General features: G+C 43.5%; 1 protein-coding gene across 5 annotated transcripts in view; it reads right to left on the bottom strand.

The window, feature by feature from the left end:
* The window catches only part of TMEM51 (transmembrane protein 51), a 93,271-nt gene that overhangs the window by 67,625 nt on the left and 7,273 nt on the right, over positions 1 to 18,373 (bottom strand). For 4 of the 5 annotated variants that reach the window (XM_069078473.1, XM_069078469.1, XM_069078472.1 and 1 more), the window contains exon 1: positions 8,596 to 8,832. The exons of the other annotated variant lie outside the window; for it this stretch is intronic. The gene's annotated coding sequence lies outside the window, so the exon portion shown is untranslated. Of the gene's footprint in view, positions 1 to 8,595; positions 8,833 to 18,373 lie in introns of those variants that run through there. 5 annotated transcript variants of the gene reach the window in all.

Below are 18,373 nucleotides of genomic sequence, written 5' to 3' on the forward strand. Positions count from 1 at the left end.
AACCCTAATGCTAAATTCCTTGATCCAAAGCACACGAGTATGCAGGAGGTTGAGGTTAAAAATTGTTATAGCTAATCCACCAAGGGGAGACATAATTGAAATGAATTGAAGAATCAAAAATGTGGCTAACAGAGAATCAATGGAAAACTGAGCAGAGACCCTTTGGCCCAAAACCCAAGATCACCCTACAAGATAATTAGCTCCCTTCCCAGGAACCCATCCCTAGTTCCTTCAGAAGTCCTGTAATCTTTGTCACCCTTTCCATCCAATCCTGCAATTTCCCATTGGAGCTCAAGGCACTGGGGAAGCCCAGGTTTCACTTCCACTCAATTTTCTGCTCAAAGGCAAGCCTAACCTCAGTTGCTGGGAATTACTGAAGGCTGAGGAAGAGAAAAAGATAAGTTTTATGGTTATCATAAATCAAGGGCAGACACAAGATTCCCCTCCACAGACCAGGATTTCTACACCTTGCTTAGGACACACACTGTGTGACCCTGTGCACAGGGCTTAACCTGTCAGTGCCCCCATGTAACTGGAAGACCACAAGTTTCCAAGGAGGTAAGTCTCCTCACTGATGTTAGGAATTTCTTCATCAGGAATTCTCTGCACCAATTTAATTAAAAAATAAATAGCCTCATATTTCTATAGCTCTTAAGGCTTAAAAAGCACTTCCTCACCAATAACTAATCCTAGGAGGTGGGTAGTATAGATGATATTGTCCCCATTTTACAGATGAGGAAAGTAAGACTCTGAGAGTTTTGAAGCTTCAAAGATTTCAAGCTGGTGTTATAGAAGAGGTGGGAAAATTGGAACACTAATGAATTGTTTATGGCATTGGGAAATGATCCAACCATTCTGGAGAGCAATTTGGAATTATGCCCAAAGGGCTATAAAAATGTGCATACACTTTGACCAGTCAATACCAGTGCTAGGTCTGTATCCCAGAGATCATAAAAATGGGAAAAGGACCCACAAGTACAAAAACATTTATAGCAGCTCTTTTGTTGTGGTAAAGAATTGGAAATTGAGGGGATACCCATCAAGTAGGGAATGGCCAAACAAGTTGTGCTATATGAATGTAATGGAATACTATTGTGCTACAAGAATTGATGAGCAGGTGGATTTCAGAAAAACCTGGAAAGATTTATATGAACTGATGCTGAGTGAAGTGAGCAGAACCAGGAGAACATTGTACACAGTAACAGCAATATTGTGAGATGACCAACTTTGTTAGATTTAGCTCTTCTCGGCAATGTAATGATCTAAGACAATTCCAAATGACTAAAGATGGAAAATGCTGTTCACATCCAGATAAAGAACTATGGGGGGGGGGGGGGTGGCTAGGTGGTGCAGTGAATAGAGCACTGGCCCTGGAGTCAGGAGGACCTGAGTTCAACATCTGGCCTCAGACACTTAAAACTTAACTAGTCATGTGATTTTGGGGAAGTCACTTAACCACAATTGCCCCTCCAAAAAGCAAAAAAAATAATAATAACTATGGAGTCTGAATATAGATCAAAGCATACTATTTTCTCTCCTTTTTTGTTTTTTCTTTCTCATGTTTTTTTCACTTTTGTTCTGATTCTTTTTTCACAACATGACTAATGTGGAAACATGTTTAGCATGATTGTACATGTATAGCCTATATCAGATTGCTTGCTGTCTTGAGGAGGGAGGAGGGAAGGGTGGGGGAAAATTTTAGAACTCAAAATCATATAAAGGTGAATGTTGAAAACTAAAAATAAATTAATTAATTTAAAAAAAAGATTTCAAGTTGGAAGGAAGCTCAAAGGTCATTTAGTCCAAGTCTATTTCTCCAGAGGAGAAAAATGAGTCCCAGAAAAGGAAACTAATTTGTCCAAGGTCACACAGCTAGTAAGGAACTACAGTCCCTAGTCCCCTGGTTTCAAATTGAGGGCTTTCTCATGACCATCCTGCTCCCAAAGAGAAGTCAGAATTCAATAAACATTTAGTAAGCATTTACTGTTTTCCAGGCATTGTGCTATAAGTATTGGAAGTTAGAAATGAGAAAATAGTGGAGACTGTTGGAAGAGTTGAGCTAAGTCCCAGAATTTGAGGAAGAAAGGTGGAATGAATGTTTGGTTTGAAGTAGGGACGAAATCTAACCATGAGCCTCTTTAACATAGGTGAATGTCTCTGAGAGCAGCTGCAGATGGAAATCCTGCCACCCTGCACCCAACTAAGGGCTGGGGTTTTCCAAACTTAGCTAGGTTGGTCATTTGGGTGACAGACAGACATGCACCACAATACCAGGCACACACTCAAAGCCTCTGGAGGTCAGTGGGATCTGCCAGATCTTGGACACAAGTATAGTCTCTGAGAGCCCAGGGCCACCTGCAAGTCACTGTGAGGCCATCAGAGAACTTTACATACTCAGAACAGCTCCTGAGTTAAGTTAATCAATTGTCATTATCCCATTTTATAGATGAGAAAAACAGCTTTCAGAGAGATTAAGTCACTATGTTCAAAGATTCAGTATCAGAATTGAAATTCACACCATGGGTCTCCTGACTCCAAGACTAGGGAGGAAGGGTGGTTTATGGTCTTGATTCAGAGGAACCAGTTTCAAATTCTACCCTTGAAGTTTGTTATCTTCATGACCCCCTTATTTTACCTTGGAGGAAAAGGGAAGCAATTTGCCCAAAGTAAGAAGCACAGCTTCAAAGATAAATGGGTCCATAGGGGTCCTCTACTGCATCCCCTTTATTTTAGATAGAGGGAAACTGAGACCCAGAGTGGGGGTAGTGACTGGCCCAAGGCCCCACAGGTAGTGAGTGGGCAGAGGCAGGGCTCAAATCTCTTTCCTTTTATTTCCAAGAGAGCATTCTTTCCACTGGACCAGCCTCTGGGGACTTGACTCTGACAGGCAGTGAATGTTAATCTGGGCACTGCCCAGTAGTTCTCCAACTGGCAGCTTTGTCCTTTTAAAGCAACTCCCCTGTTGCTGTTCTCTCACACTAGAAGGAAAAAATATCCTGAGCCTTGGGCAGCTTGCTCCTCCCCACCCAGAAGCCCGATTTGAACAGTAAAAGCAAGAGCGGTAGGAGGATGGGCAGGAGAAACTTTACTAAAGAAGGTTTAGTTAGAGGGTCTCTAAAGTTTCTTCCAAGCCTAATTTGTGATCAGTTGAGGGTATCAGCTACACCATGTCTAAACAGTGTGAGCTTTCCCCTTTCCCTCCAAACCCTCCACCCCTACCTTATTTCACATTATTCCCCTTCCCACTCTTGGGTCTGGCCAGGCTAGCCTACTTGCCTTGCATGCCACTCTCCACTGCCCATCCCAGTCCCCTGGCTTTGGACTGCCTATCTCCCACGCCTTGAAACTGCTCCCTCTTCTGCCTCTTAGAATTCCTCTCTTCCTTCAAGACCACTCAAGCACCATCATCTCCATCTTTCCTGATGCCCCTGGTTCCTAGAGCCCTCCCTATCTTGTATGTATTCTGCATATACTTATTTGTGGACACCGTATCCCTCAATAGAAAGCAAACTTCTTGAGAGCTGAAATGCTTTTATTTTTGTCTTAGCACAGGCCTGAGCACATGACAAACCTTTCATACTAAACAAACTGCTGTTGTTGTTCAGTTGTGTCAATCCTGACTCTCTGTGACCCCATTTGGGGTTTTCTTGGCAAAGATACTGGAGGGGTTGGCCATTTCCTTCTCCAGCTCATTTTACAGATGAGGAACTGAAGCCAACAGGGTGCAGTGACTTGCCCAGGGTCACATAACTAGTAAATGTCTGAGTTCAAATTTGTACTCAGGTCTTCCTGACTCCAGGCCATTTACTGAGGCACCAAGCTGCTGTCCTGCTGCATACAAGGACTAGAATTTAAGAATTCCTCAAAGAGGCAGTTTCAACTAATACAGTACATGCTCTCCCTCAATACATCAGGCATAGAAAATAGATATAGTGGAATGTCAATATTTATTGCATGGTAAAATGAGATTTTCTTGCATCAAATAACACACTTGGTTCTTCTTACTCTCAACGGATGCCTGTTGATCGATTCTTTCAGGTCCATAGTTTATCTGCAATTGGTCATTTCAACTCAAAAAAACAAACAAACCAGGATATATATCTAGAGCAGGAAGAGACCATTTAGTTCAAACTAATCATTTGACAGATGAGGAAATTGAGGACTAGGAAGGTTAACTGATTTACCCAATATCACACAGTAAACAGCAAAGGCAAGATTTGAACCCAAATCCTCTGACTACAGCTCCACAGTTCTTTCCACTGTACTATGCTTCCTTATAGATCCCAGCTCCAACATTTACTAGCTATATGATACTAGGCAAGTCCTTTTACCTCTGTACCTCAGTGTCCTTATCTGAAAAACTGGGACAAAAATAATAATTGCACAACTATTAATACTACTCACTACTATAAGTAATATATGTATAATTATATAATATGGTATATATTATATATAGTATAGTATTGTATATATTATCTATCATCTATCTATCATATATTACTATAAGTAATACCACTTATAAGGAAAGTATTTGGCACACCTGAAAACAATGTGTCATTATAGAGCCAAAGGACCAAGTCAATGTAGGAAATCCCCAAACTCCCTTTCCTTACATTTTACCTTCTCCTTGGAGCCTATGCTTACCCCTATCATGGGCAAGGTACCTTGGTAGATCTCCTTTCCTCTTTCCCAAACTCTCCTCCCAATAAAGGATTCAGTAGTAGTCATTTACATTTCAGTGGACGTTAGACCCAGAGAACTGAATCCTAGAATTTCAAAGCTTTAATGGACTGGTTATTTCATTGGATCCTAGAAGTAGGAACATTAAAGGTTGTCTTATCTAACCCTCTTATTTTCCAGATGAGTAAACAGGACACCAGAAAAGAAAGCAGACTGCCCACGATCATACAGGGTAAAAGTGGAAAAGTAAGGATTCAAATTCAGGTCCTGTGACTCCAAAGTAATGTCCCACACAGTCTCCTCCAACCTTAGAACATTTTGGGTAGGATCAGTGACTTGTGGTTTAAGCTTTGTCTTCAAGATTATGGAATGAAAACTATTAGTCCCCCATTCAAGAAACCTCACTCAACTACAAACAGGTACGGAGATATTTAGAGATGGGTAGGACCTTTATCAATGCCCCCTGCAGTGGAATCAAACCTATTTTCACTGGGATCTCAAAGTCACAGATTTGAAGCTGCAAGGAACTCCAGAGGTCCTCTAAGGACAGGGCCATCAAACTCAAGCAGAAATGAGATCCCTTAATCTTATACAGAAGGATCCCTCTTGGCCAAATACTGACTTAGTTTTAAAATATATTTAGCTATGTTTTGTCGTATTTTTCTTTTGTTAAATATTTCCCAATCATATTTCCATCCGGTTTGAGTGCACCTGGGCTGCAGGCTGCATTTAGGCTTCATGTCTGACACTGTCTGATCTCACCCAACCACTCACTTTACAGATGAGGAAACTGAGGCCCAGAGAAGTTACCAAGGCCATAAAGATAGTCAATGGTAGAGCCAGGATCCTAACTCGGGTCTTTTGACTTAATCCAAAATTCTTTCCCTGGACAGCTCTCCCTCCTAATCTTACATCATGCAACTCTTTTTTTTTTTAAGTAAAAGAAGTAAAAGAATTCTTGGTGTCCTGGAAGTAACTATTGAAATGACTTAGGAAATGCTAAAAGAGAAATTAAAGATGCTGTTGGCAAGCTATTAGAAGAAAATGTCCAAAGACGGGTCAAGTGGGAAAGACCTCCTTCCTGCTTCTCTATCTCCTCCTTGGGTCTACACCCACTAAACTAACCAGGCAGAGTTGACTTGGCTCAGACTCACAAGGCCTGAAAAAAATCTTAGATCCGGACTTCAAAGAAATCACTTGTAGGCTAAACACATTTGTATAAGAAGAAAACTGGAAATTGGACCCATCAGAATTGTGACAGCTCAGCATGGGGGATGTCAGTGGCCAAGGGCAAGGAAACCAACCAGTTGGGAACTGGTTACAACATCCCACAGAAGCACTTTTGGATGCTTTTCTAAAAAGAGCAGAGATTGAATCTTTGCCATTTCTCTGATTCTGGCCACATTCACTGGGAAGTGTCTTCCCCTTAAGGTGGCTCTCATGTTTAATTTTTTCATAAGGGTCACTTTCAGACCATTTGGGGGGAGGTTCCTTTCTTCCATGTGTAATACTGCAGAAATTGCATTAAACTTGGAGCCAAAGGCCCTGAGTGCAAATCCTGACTGTAACTTATTACCTGTAGGACCCTGGGGAGGACCACCTTTCTGGTCCTCAGTTTCTTCAGCTGTAAAATCATGAGGATTATGCTACCATAGTGACTGCCATTCCAAAGCATGGTGGGTGTTATCCTAAACTGCTATAGGAGTGTGGAACCTCTACATAGCTTCAGACTAGGACTCCATGTCTTTGGGAGAGCTAGGTAGCCAAGTAGATAGAGTACTCGGGACTCCTCCTAAATTCAGATCTGGTCTCACACTTTTACTGACCCTGGACAAATCACTTAAACCTCTTTGCCTCAGTTTTCTCACCTGAAAATAAGCTGCAGAAGGAAATTGTAAACCACTCCAGTATCGTTGCTGAGGAAACCCCAAATCAGGGCAGGAAGAGTCAAACACAACTGAACAACAACAAAAAGCTAGATGGCACCTCCCAAGGGGCTTTCATCTCTCAACGTATGTTCTAATATTAGCCCTTTAAACTAACATATCTCTAAATTTCATGCACACAGAATGACAGAAGGGAAAGATTTTTGAGGTCATGGCCAACTTCTTCATTTTGCACAAGAGCAAACAAAACTTGTCCAAGATCACATGAGAAGAGTCACATTTGAACCCAGACCCTCTGACTCCAAATTCACTTTGCCAGAAGTAACCTAGAGAGGAGTTCAATCTGTTGGCAAAGCATCTCTTTGTCCAGCCCTTTACAACTGGGGGAAGATGTTCACTTGAATCTCAAAGGAGGGTTTTGAAAATTGCCACCTGTGAAAACATGATACCTCCCAAAGCATAAGGATTTTTATGAATCCAGCTGGAGCCAAAGGCCCTGAGCCAGCCTAACACCAGTCCTGGGCAGCAGTTGCGAGCACCTTGGTTGTAAAGTACAGGGCAGGCACTGTGCCCGCATAGGGACAACCCCTAAAGTGGGTTTTATTAATGCATAACCTATCTGCCCTCATGCAGCTAACCTTTGCAATGACTGGGGCCACTGGGTGCAAGGATGAGTTCCTTCAGACCCTGGGGAGTTTCCACTCAGACAATGCCCCCTGTGTTGCCAAGATCCAGAGATGAGATGATTTGATGGAATGGGCAGACATTTCAATCTGGAAGAGATCTCATAGCCTCATCTAAGGAAACAAAAGGCCTTCTGGGAAGCGACTTGCCCAAGGTCAAGGAGGCAGTGAATTCAATCCTCTGACTTCCAGAAAACAGAGGGTGAGACCGTCCCAATCTGTCCCGGTATCCTGAGCGCTTAGGACAATGGCTGGCACACCGTTGGAGCTTGGTAAATGCACGTTCTATTATTGACTTCCAAGACATTCTGGAGAGAACAGCCTCTTTCTGCCCCCCCCCCCCCAGTCCTAGACTGCCATCAGGAGGCCCCTCCATAAAGTCAATTAAGTAAGGTCAATTTCTTGCCCACTTTGTGCCTCTCTCCCCACCAACTACTGAAGCCCTCAGGACTCATTGCCTTCTCTCGCTAGCCTCGGGAAGCCTTCTTAAACCAAACAGAAATTTCTGCCCGGAGAATGCCGAGGCCAAGAGCAGAAACCGAGACTCACAACCACGGCAGGGGGAGCTAGGTGTGTGTGTAGGGGATCGAGTCGAAGATCCCCGGCCAGAGATGGTGGAGGTCAGGGAGGAGGGAGAGGACTGAACGCCAGCTGCGGGACTCGGGATCAGGGGGGCGGGTCCTTCCAGCAGAGCCTCCTCCTCCTCCTTCTCCTCCGAAGGCGGGGAGAAGGTGGGGGATGGGTGTGTATGTGTGTGTGTGGGGGGGGGGGGGGGGGGGGTGCTCGGAGCCTCAGTGGCGGCCAAGGGGTAAAGTCCCTGGCCAAGAGGCTGGCAGAGGGCTGGAGCGCTGCCCCAGAGCAGACCGACAGGGGGATAGGATGTGATCCGAAGGATGCGAAGGGACTGGATGGGAAGTCCGGGGTCTGGGGAGGCCGGAGGGCGACTGTCTGCTCCAGAACGAGGGAGGAGATGCCCCCAAACTGACCCTACCTCACGAACTCGGGGTGGGGGGAGTGGTCGGCGCAGCCCTGCAGAGGAGATGGAGGTAGGGAGGAAGGTGGACTCCCAAGCCCCCGGCTCAGACCAGCCCGGAGGGGGGCGTGGCTGTCGCAGCCCGGGTATGAGGCGGGGAACCCCAGTTCGATCGAGGGAGAGGGGAAGAACTGGCCGACCCAGACCTCGGCCTTGGCTCCATGTCAGAGACCCCCGGAGTCCCCTCCCGAAGCTAGGACCCCCAGGGAAGCAGGCAGAGTTGGGACCTGCGGGGGTCGGGGTGGCGCGCCCTGGCTCTGCCTGGGCCGCTGGGATCGGGAGGGGCGCGGGCTCTACCTGGCGGGGCGCTCACCTGTGCTGCCTGTCCGCTCCCCAAGCTGGCAGTCCGTCCGTTCCCTGCTAGGGCTCCTCCCCACAGCAGCCGCCTCCTCTTTCACCTCGGGAGGAGTTCGGCGCTGCCCTCCAGGCGGACCACCCCCAGCTTCCCGCCGGCCCGCCTCCCGCGGCGGGCTGGGGTTCCCGGGGGAGGGAAGAACAGGAATGGGGAAGGCGAGGAGTGAGCGCGTGTGTATGTGTAAGTGTGCAAGAGAGGAAGAAAGAGAAAGAGGTGATCGATGGGAGGAGATGGAGAAGGAGGAAGCCACACAGAAAACGAGTCTGCTCTCGCCCTCCTCCCAGACCCACGCCCCTCCAGCAGCCCCGGGCCTCCAGACCGCCCCGCCTGCCCTGCCGGGCCCAGCCCTACTCTACTATACCCTGTCAGGGTCCTAGAGCCTTCTTCTATGGGCGGTGCGGAGGCAGGGGAGCGGGTAAGAACCCCTGAATCTTGGGGGCATCCTTCCTTCGGGTCCTCCTCTTGGTGGAGACCAGGACGTGTGGCCCGGGGCGGAGGCCTTCCTTCGCTTGACCTGGCCAGGCAGAATAGCCCAAGTGGCGAGGTTGTCAGGTGAAACCCTCACTGACAAGGGAGACACCCATCCTAGTAACAATCCTTCCGCAGCCGCTTGGATTTGTCTCCGGTGTGAATTGTGCTTGCTTCACTCACTCGCTCACGCACTCAACGAATATTTATTCAAAGCCCACTTTGGGGGCCATACAAAGGGGAGAAGAAAAAAACACACCCAGTTCCTGTCCTCATGGAGCTCTTAGCGGTAGCTTGGGTGTCGTGGAAGTCATAGAAACAGGGTTGGAATTTGGGCTCCCTGCGTGACCATGGACAAAGGACAGATTTGGAAGGGGCCTCCTAGATCTTCTTACTCCAAGTCTTACAAGTCATCAGGAGCCCTATCAATTCAATTCAAGAAGCATTTACTACTTGGTTAGTGGACACTCTGGGATCAGGAAAGGGGGTGAGTGCTCAACCCACCATTACACAGCCATTTCGACTTCACAAAAGTCATATTCCCTCTCCGGGGTCCCATTTCCTCATCTATAAATAAGAAAGTTTGGAATTCCAGGTACCTCAAGTGGTCCTCTTAAAATCTAAGTTCCTATTGAATACCTCCTGGACATACTAAACCTGAGAGAATGCTAAGGCTTTATCCTCCAGGCTATTGATAGCATTTCCCCCTCTTCCCCAGGGGTCACACAGTCATTGCTTGACAATCCTTAGTGATGGGGAACTCATTACCTCACATAGTAGCATTACCTGACAGACAGCTCTGTTAAGAGCTTTTAGGCAGCTATGTGAGACAATAGATAGACTTGGACTCAGGAAGTAGTTACTGTTGTTCAGTCATTTCTGTGGAGTCCAGCTGTCAAATGATCTGGAGAAGGAAATAGTAAACCACTCCAGTGTCTTTGCTAAGAAAACCCCAAATGGAGTCATGAAGAGTTGGATCAGACTGAGAATGATGGAACTACAAGACCAGGAGTTCCTACCTTGCAGTCTAAGGACCCCTGAGGGAAAGATTCAGCTCATTTCAACAAAACATTGATTAAACAATAAACAGTAGGCCCCCAGCTAGTCACTGGAGTTCCAAAGGTGGTAGGAAGCAGATCCTAACCCTCAAGGATTTTATAATCTGGCAATGCAGCAATTCACAAATCAGCAAATAGAAAGCAAATGATAAGGAGAGGAGGAGGGGAGGGAGCTTAGATTCCTTGGGAGGTAACATGGAACTCTGCAGGAAGCTAAAAACTGACTGTACTTACTGGTTACCACGGAAGGCTGGGGACTGGACCTAAAATTTCACTGGTTTAGGGGACTCCCAGGGGAGAAAGCAGGCTCTAACAATGCAGATCAGCTCCTTGTCTGCAATTTATATTCTGAGAGAATTACCAAAAGCACAAAGACTGTGAATGACTTACCCAGGGTCACAAAGCCATGTGTCAATAGCAGGATTTGAACCCAAGGCTTCAGTAATTCAAGGCTAGCTCTTTAGCCAATAAATTATACTTTGGTGATTTGGGAGGCGAGAGGAGAGAATATCGGGGAAACTTGAAGAAATAAAATACACAGAAGACAGCAGCTGTTAAGTGGAGCAGTTTTGTTACTTTTGTAACAATTCTGTTACTTACCTGATTTATCCTGTACATATCTTGTTTTTACTTAGTTACTTCCATGTCTCTGTCATTAGACTGTGAGCTCTTTGAGGGCAGGAAGGGTTTGTTTGTTTCACCTTTCTTTGTATCCCAAGCACCTAGCACAGTGTCTCACATATAGTAGGAATGCTACTAATGACTATTGTGTGAAATTTAATATTTGCTTTAAAAAAAACTATGTAAGAGAAGTTTATAGATTTGCATAGAATGTTCTTTCCTATCCTTTTTGTATATTGAAGAATGCATGCTTATTGATGCTTAAATTCATAATTTTTCAAAAAGAAAACAATTTTAAAGAGAAGAAAATAAGTCTTTATATGATGCCTACTATGTACTAGGCACTGTGCAAAACACTTTCAATCCCCACAATAATCCTGAGGGCAGGTTCTGTTATTAACTCCATTTTACAGTTGAAGGAAACTGAGGTGAACAGAAGTTATATGACTTGCTCAAGGTCACACAGCTAGTAAGTGTTTGAGACAGGATTTGGAATCACATTTTCCTGACACTGGTCCCAGCACTCTATCCATTATGCTACTTAGCTATAGTAGTTTTTCAGTTGTGTCTGACTCTTAGTGAGCCCATTTGGGGTTTCCTTGGCAAAAATACCGGAGTACAAACCTTAAAGTGCTCTATTAATGCAAACTATTATTCTTTGTTTATTACAAGGCTATTGCAAGGGTCCTGTGTGCACTAAGCATTGTCACTTTGATCTTTATTTGGTGCCAACAAACTCTGCAAGATGACTCATTGTATGTACAATGTATGTACAATGACACATTCTTTCTTATTAAATAATAGGCCTTGCACACATATGGCTATTTTTTGAATGTATTATCAGTGCTGTTAAAAAGCCAAAAAACCCCAATCATTTTAAAAAGCATTGCTGAATTCATGGTAGTAGTTTTTTTAAATTTGTTTTTCAGTGTGAATTTGTAACAGTATAACTATTAAGGTTACCCTTAGGCTTGAAATGATTGAGAACCACCCGCCCACAGTCATGGCTGAGCCAAAAGATTATTTCTAGTCACATCTGTCAAGTTGGGACTTCCTCAAGTTTTGCTGCAGAAAAGGGTCATTTCTGAATCTTCCTCCTGGTAGTTAGCCAACTCTTTGAAGTTCAAAACCAGTTTTTACGATCTTTTGCCTCTAGAGAAATTGTTCTACAAGGGCTATGGGGAGCTCTCTAACTGAGAATGGGCTGTAATTGTTTGAAAGCAACTTAGGAGGGCATCTAGTTGGCTGAAGCACATGCCACCTAACAGCTGGGGAAGAGGGACGGGTTCTGGCTCTGCCAATGCTATTTGGGATCTGTGTGATCTTGAACATATAACTCCCCTCACTCCACTTTGGGCCCCAATGCCCTAACTTGTAAGGTGAAGAGAGAGGATTATGAATAATTCCTTATAGCTAGAAAGGAAACAAAATCATTTCGAAATAGATTGTATTTAGTCCTTCATTCAACAGGCATTTATTAAATACCCCTGTGTTCATTCAAGGCACTGGAGATTGAAAAAGACAAAAAAAGAGACATTCCCCTACCATCAAGGAGCTTGTATTCTATGGATGAAAAACAACATGAATACAGACATGTCAAAACAAGAGATACAAAATAAAAATTAAAATAATTGGATGTGTGTGTATGTGTGTGGGGGGGTGTTAACTATTGAGGGGAATGGGGGATCAAGAAAAGTCTCATGTAGAAAGTAAATACTTGATTTGAGCCTAAAAAATTATTAATAAATTATAACATTGCCCCCCCAACACACACACATTCTGTAACTTCGCAAATCCCCTCATATTGATAGTTCAATTGAGAATCCATTTCTAACAACTCATATTTCTTTTCCATTCTTTTTTTAAAAAATTGTTTTTGTTCAGTTGTTACAGTCATGTCTGACTCCATTTGGGGTTTTCTTGGTAAAGATGGTTTACCATTTCCTTCTCCAGCTCATTTTACAGATGAAGAAACTGAGGTAAACTGGGTGAAGTGACTTGCCCAGGGTCACCCAGCTAGTAAGACTTTGAGGCTACATTTGAACTCAGGTCTTTCCTGACTCCAGGCCTAGTACTGATACATTTCCTTTAATGTATCTAAAGTACAGGTAAAAGCCACAGTAAAACAGATACAATCACATTTGTTTCTCTTGCTGCCTAGAATGGTTTACTTGACTCTGCTGTTTTTTTTTTTTTTTTAAGGATGTGGCATTTTGGGGACAAGGGCAGGCAGAAGCACAAAAAGAAACTTCTCGTTCTGTTATTCATCTTTTTCCTTGTGCTTACAAAGGGGATTCCTTTTACTCTGCTGGAGCTTGGGAATTCAGTTGTAGATAAAACTGAACCTGTTTCAAATCTGAGGAAGACCGAAAACAATCCGTCCATCTCCTGGCATATAAAAGACCCTAAACAAAGTACAAAAAGGCCTCCTGAGGAATCTTGACCATGTTCCAGGGATCATATATAGAAGGCACAATGAGTAGCGTGTTGGGCCTGGAGTCGGGAAGACCTAAATTCAGATTTGCCCATAGACACTTACTAGCCATGTGACCCTGGGTAAATCACTTAATCCCTGTTTGCCTCAGTTTCCTCATCATATCAGCACCTACCTCACAGGGTTGTTGTGAGAATCAAATGAGGTAATACTTGGAAAGCACTATATTATAAATATTAGCTATTATTGTCTATGAATTATATATTATTATCAGTTGAGTTTAGAAGGATAGAGAGTTGTCAGCTAAGTGGTACAATGGATAGAGTTCTGGACCTGGAGTCAGGAAGAGTAAAAATTATTGGGAGGATGATATTAGAAAATATTTGTAAACTGCTTCGCAAACCTTAAATTACTATGTAAGTGCTAGCTATTATTATCATTGTTGTTGCTGTTGTTATTAAGAGGAAATTCCAGAAACTGAAGTGAGTGTAGTGTTCTAGCTGAACTCCTGAGAAGGAACCATCTGGAAGGTGGAGGGTAGAGGCTTTGGCTTCAACCTCAGCCAGATTTCCCTTCCTCCTTCCCCTACTGTAGCACCAATGCAACAGCACCAACTATGTATATGAATTGCAAAATATAAGACTCTCCATATAGAAGACAGAAGCAAAACATTTATTCTGACACCAGAAAACCAAATCCCAACACCAAGAAACCAAATCCATCATAGCAACAAAGAAGTTAATACACCATAACACAGCAGGGAGCCACACCATCCTTTAGCCTTCCCAAAAAACAAACACTCACAAGCCTAGCTGTCTCCTTGTCTGCATCCTCTCCTCCCTCCACCTCTAACTGCTTTGACTTGAGCTTCCTGTGGGTTCTGCCCCACCCTTCAGCAAACTCCTCCCACCATAGACTCCATGTGATTATATTTGACATATTAGGGGGCAGGGAAGATCTTCAAATTTCCATTCCCATTACACCACCCACCCCACTGGGACTGGATTTTGCCTTCTTTGAATGGTCTTGAACATCTCATAAACAGAAAAAGGAAATTTTGAGCACCCAATAACTGTGAGCTACCCTTGGTCACATATGTGCACTCTAAGCTTGAGTTCACTTTCTCCTGGACTACAAATGTATTTCTAGGATAGTCTCCCATATGTGTGTGTGTGTATACACATATATACGTATATGTATATATATATATGCACATATAAACAATTATTCTTCTTATAACACCTTAGTAAATACCCTTTTCTAAAAGCTACTTAAGGCTGACTGATTCAATGGTTCTTAGCAGATAATCTGGGAGAAAAACACACTAGTGGGGGCTCAAGCCATTGGCATTCCAGAACTACCCCTTGCCTCCTCAGGGTTATCCTAGAACCTAGGGTCCCCACTACTGGTAATTGCAATAAGGAAACCTCGGAGCTTACACAGTCTACTTTTTTTTTCTTTTTGGAAATCAAACAGAAGTTTAATTTCTTTTTCCATTTAATAGTATTTTATTCCCCCCCTCCCCAATTTTGGTCTACATTTCTAAAACACTTTCCTCACAATAACGCTGTAAAATTGTTTATGCTAAATTACTAATCTTCACTTTAGAAAAGTGGAAATTGAGGCTTTAAGAATCACCCAGCTATGGGGAGGCCAGGTAGCACAGCGAGTAAGAGCACCGACTCCAGTGTCAGAACGACCTGGAGATCGAATCCCGGGCTCAGACACTCAGCACCACACCCAGAAATGAAATAACTGAATAACTGGCTGTGTAACCTTGAGCAAGTTACTTAACCCTGATTGCTTAATAAAAAAAAAAAAAAGTTAAAAAAAAAAAAAAAAGAATCACCCAGCTAATGGATGTCTGAGGTAGGAGATTGGGCCGTCCAGGATCCCACTCACTATCCCACCTTGCCTCTCATTTACAGCAGTGTTCCCCTGGAACAATTTGGCAAAGTCCTAGTTTATTAGAACCAGTTAGCAGCAGCATTAGGTGGCATGTGTAATTAGGAATTCTTGACATTTGCACAGAGAGGCAGACACCAAAGAGATAGCATAATTTAGTGGATAGAAGGTTGGACAGAAAGTTAGGAAGACCTAGTCTGGAGTCTTTTCTCAGACTTACTAACTGTGTGACCTTGGGCTTCTTTGACCCTCAGTTTCCTCATCTGCCAAGTGGGGATAATAGCACTTATCTTATAGACTTCCTGTGCGGATCCAATGAGACAATTTATGAAAAATGCTTTGGAAATTGTAAAGTGCTGTAAAAATGTGTGCATCTCTAAAAACAACTATCGCGTGAAATTGGGATTTTAGTTATATGGGTTGGTATCTTATTTTCTGTTCCTCTCTACTAGACAGTTAGGGCAGTGGCTGAGATGCCCATGAGGGCAAGGGCTGTGTCTCATCTAAATTTTGCATCTCTCTCATCACCATCTAATCGCTTTGTATCTTGTGTGGACCCGTTTATATTCACATTGTCCCCTCCCCTTAGAATGTCAGCCCCTTGAGGGCAGGAACTTTTTTTTTGTTTGTTTTTGCCTTTCTTTGTATTTCTAGACTTAGCAAAGGACTTGGCCCATGGTAGACACTTAATAGATGCTCACTGACCTGATAACTATAGTGCTCAGGGCAGAGTAGTTGCCAAATAAGTGTTTATTGAAAGAATAAATCAATGAATTAAAGAATGAATGAATGAATGTATTTCCTCATAGTTCAGCTAGTCAATATGCATTTATTAAGAGCCTGCTTTGTGACAGGACTGTGCTAAGCTCATGGGAAAGGATTGTCTGTTAGGAAATTTATGAGTTATGAGTCCGTTGTATAATTTATTCGAGTTCAACATATGTTGACACATTTTGGTAGGTTTCCAGCGGTGCTTTTGAGTTGATAAAATGACACAGGGACCTAATTAAACTTGACTGTCTGGGCTGCACAAGGGCTGGGCTTTAACTGGATTGGGATTTCACGGTGGGTGTTCAGTTAAGTATGTAACCAATCTGCCTAGCTATTGTGTGCCCTCTGCTCTTTCAGGGAGAAGAGGCCTCAGTGGTTCTCTGTCCTTGTCCCTCTATGTGAAAAGAACAGAATTCAAAGTCTAGCTAAAATCCTGCTGGCCTACTATATTTTGTTGTTGTTTGGTCATTTTCTCATTTGGAGTTTTTTTGGGGTAAAGATATGGTAGAGATTTGCCATTTCCAACTTATTTTACAGATGAGGAAACTGAGGCAAATAGGGTTAAGTGACTTGTCCAGGGTTGTATAACTAGTAAGGGTCTGAGGCTGGATTGGAATTCAGGTCTTCCTAACTCCAGGCCCACCACTCTATTAGCTATGCTACCTACCACATCCAATAATGATCTAATTACCATGTGACCTTGGACATGTCATTTCCTCTGTCTTGGCCTCAATTTGCACATTTGCAAAATGAGGAGTTTGAACTTATTAACCTCTGACTAGATCCAGCATTCTGTTTTATAAGGACCCTCTCAGCTCTGAAATTCCTATGTTTTAAGGTCCCTCCTGGCTCTGACATTGAATGTCCTTAAGTCCTGACCAGTGTTCATATAGCCTGTTCTAAGGACCCTTCAAACTCTGACAGCCTTTGCTCCAAGGCCCCCTTCAGCTCTGACATCCTTGGTTCTAAGATACCTCTCAACTCTGACACTCTCTTTACTAAGGTACCTCCCAGGTCTAACATGCCTTGTCCCCATGTCCTCATCTCTAACATTTTGCGTTCTAAGCGATCTCCCACTTTTAATTCTATGTCCCTGTAGAAACCGTCTTTCAGAGACAAATGTATGTAATTATAGCCTAATATTTTATTTTGGCTGTTATCCTAATAATGCAGCTAGAGAGAATGCCAGACCTGGAAGGAGGAGGACCTAGGTTCAAATATAACCTCACATACTTACTAGCTGTGTGACCCTGGGCAAGTCACTTGTTTCAGTTTCATCATCTGTACAATGAGCTGGAGAAGGAAATGACAAACCACTCCAGTATCTTTGTCAAGAAAACCCCAAATGGCATCATGAAGAGTTAGATGCTATTGGGAAATGACTAAAATAACAAAAATGTGGAAGCTTGATTACAAAAGGATGGTCAGGCTTTGGTGAGCTCAAAGGGATGAAGGCCTAGGTCATTATTTAGGACTTTGGCTCAAAGGACAAGTTGTGATCCAGCCCCTGAGATAGTCACAAGCTTATTGATGAAATGTGAAATATTCTGACAACATCTCCCCATGGAGAGAGTGGATTGTGCCTGCAATGACACCTGTTGAGGATATGTAGATGAGACTTGGGGATCAAGTCCCCTGGGCCTGAGAATTTTTTTTGGTGTATTCCCTTTTTATTGCGGATAAGTGACTATGTCTTAGCAGGTCCCTCTAAAAAGATCCCTTTAACGAACTCAGTATGAAGTCTGAACCAACCAAGTTATCCCCAACCTTGAGACTTAAATTACTCAGTCTTTTTGCCCATCATCAAACTGCTCAACAATGATTTAGATTCATAGGAACTTAGGTTGGACCATAGATCTAGAGCTAGAAGGGATTTTATTTAATCGGATAAAGAAGTTGAGGCCCAGAGAGGTGAAGAGGCATGCCCATGGCCAGGTAGCTGGTTAGTTGGTCAATAAGGATTTACTGAGTGTTTTCATTTTGTATGTCTGTCAAGCACTGTACTAAGCACTGAGGATACAGAGAAAGGTAAAAACACTGTCCCTGCCCTCAAGAAGTTTACATTCTAATGGAGGAGATAATACATACAAACAAATGTGTACATACAACATATGGTGTAAACAGAAAGCAATCTCATGAGCAGCTGGGTAGGGCCTGGAGTCAGGAAGACTCATCTGCCAGAGTTCAAATCTGACCCTGGGCAAGTCACTTAACCCTGTTTGCCTCAGTTTCCTCATCTGTAAAATGAGCTAGAGAAGGAAATGGCAAACCATTCTAGTATCTTTGCCAAGAAAATACCAAATGGGGCTATGAAGAGTTGGATATGACTGAAAAAAAAGACAGAACATAACACAATCTCATGGAGAGGGAAGAGAGAAAGAGAGAGAGAGACAGAGAGAGAGAGAGAGACAGAGACAGAGACAGAGAGAGAGAGAGAGAGAGAGAGAGAGAGAGAGAGAGACAGAGAAAGAGAGAGAGA

The sequence above is a fragment of the Petaurus breviceps genome, unplaced genomic scaffold (assembly GCF_028583685.1).
Source record: "Petaurus breviceps papuanus isolate PSGF00001 unplaced genomic scaffold, PetGlider_PUasm1.0 91041, whole genome shotgun sequence".
Classification (NCBI taxonomy): domain Eukaryota; kingdom Metazoa; phylum Chordata; class Mammalia; order Diprotodontia; family Petauridae; genus Petaurus; species Petaurus breviceps.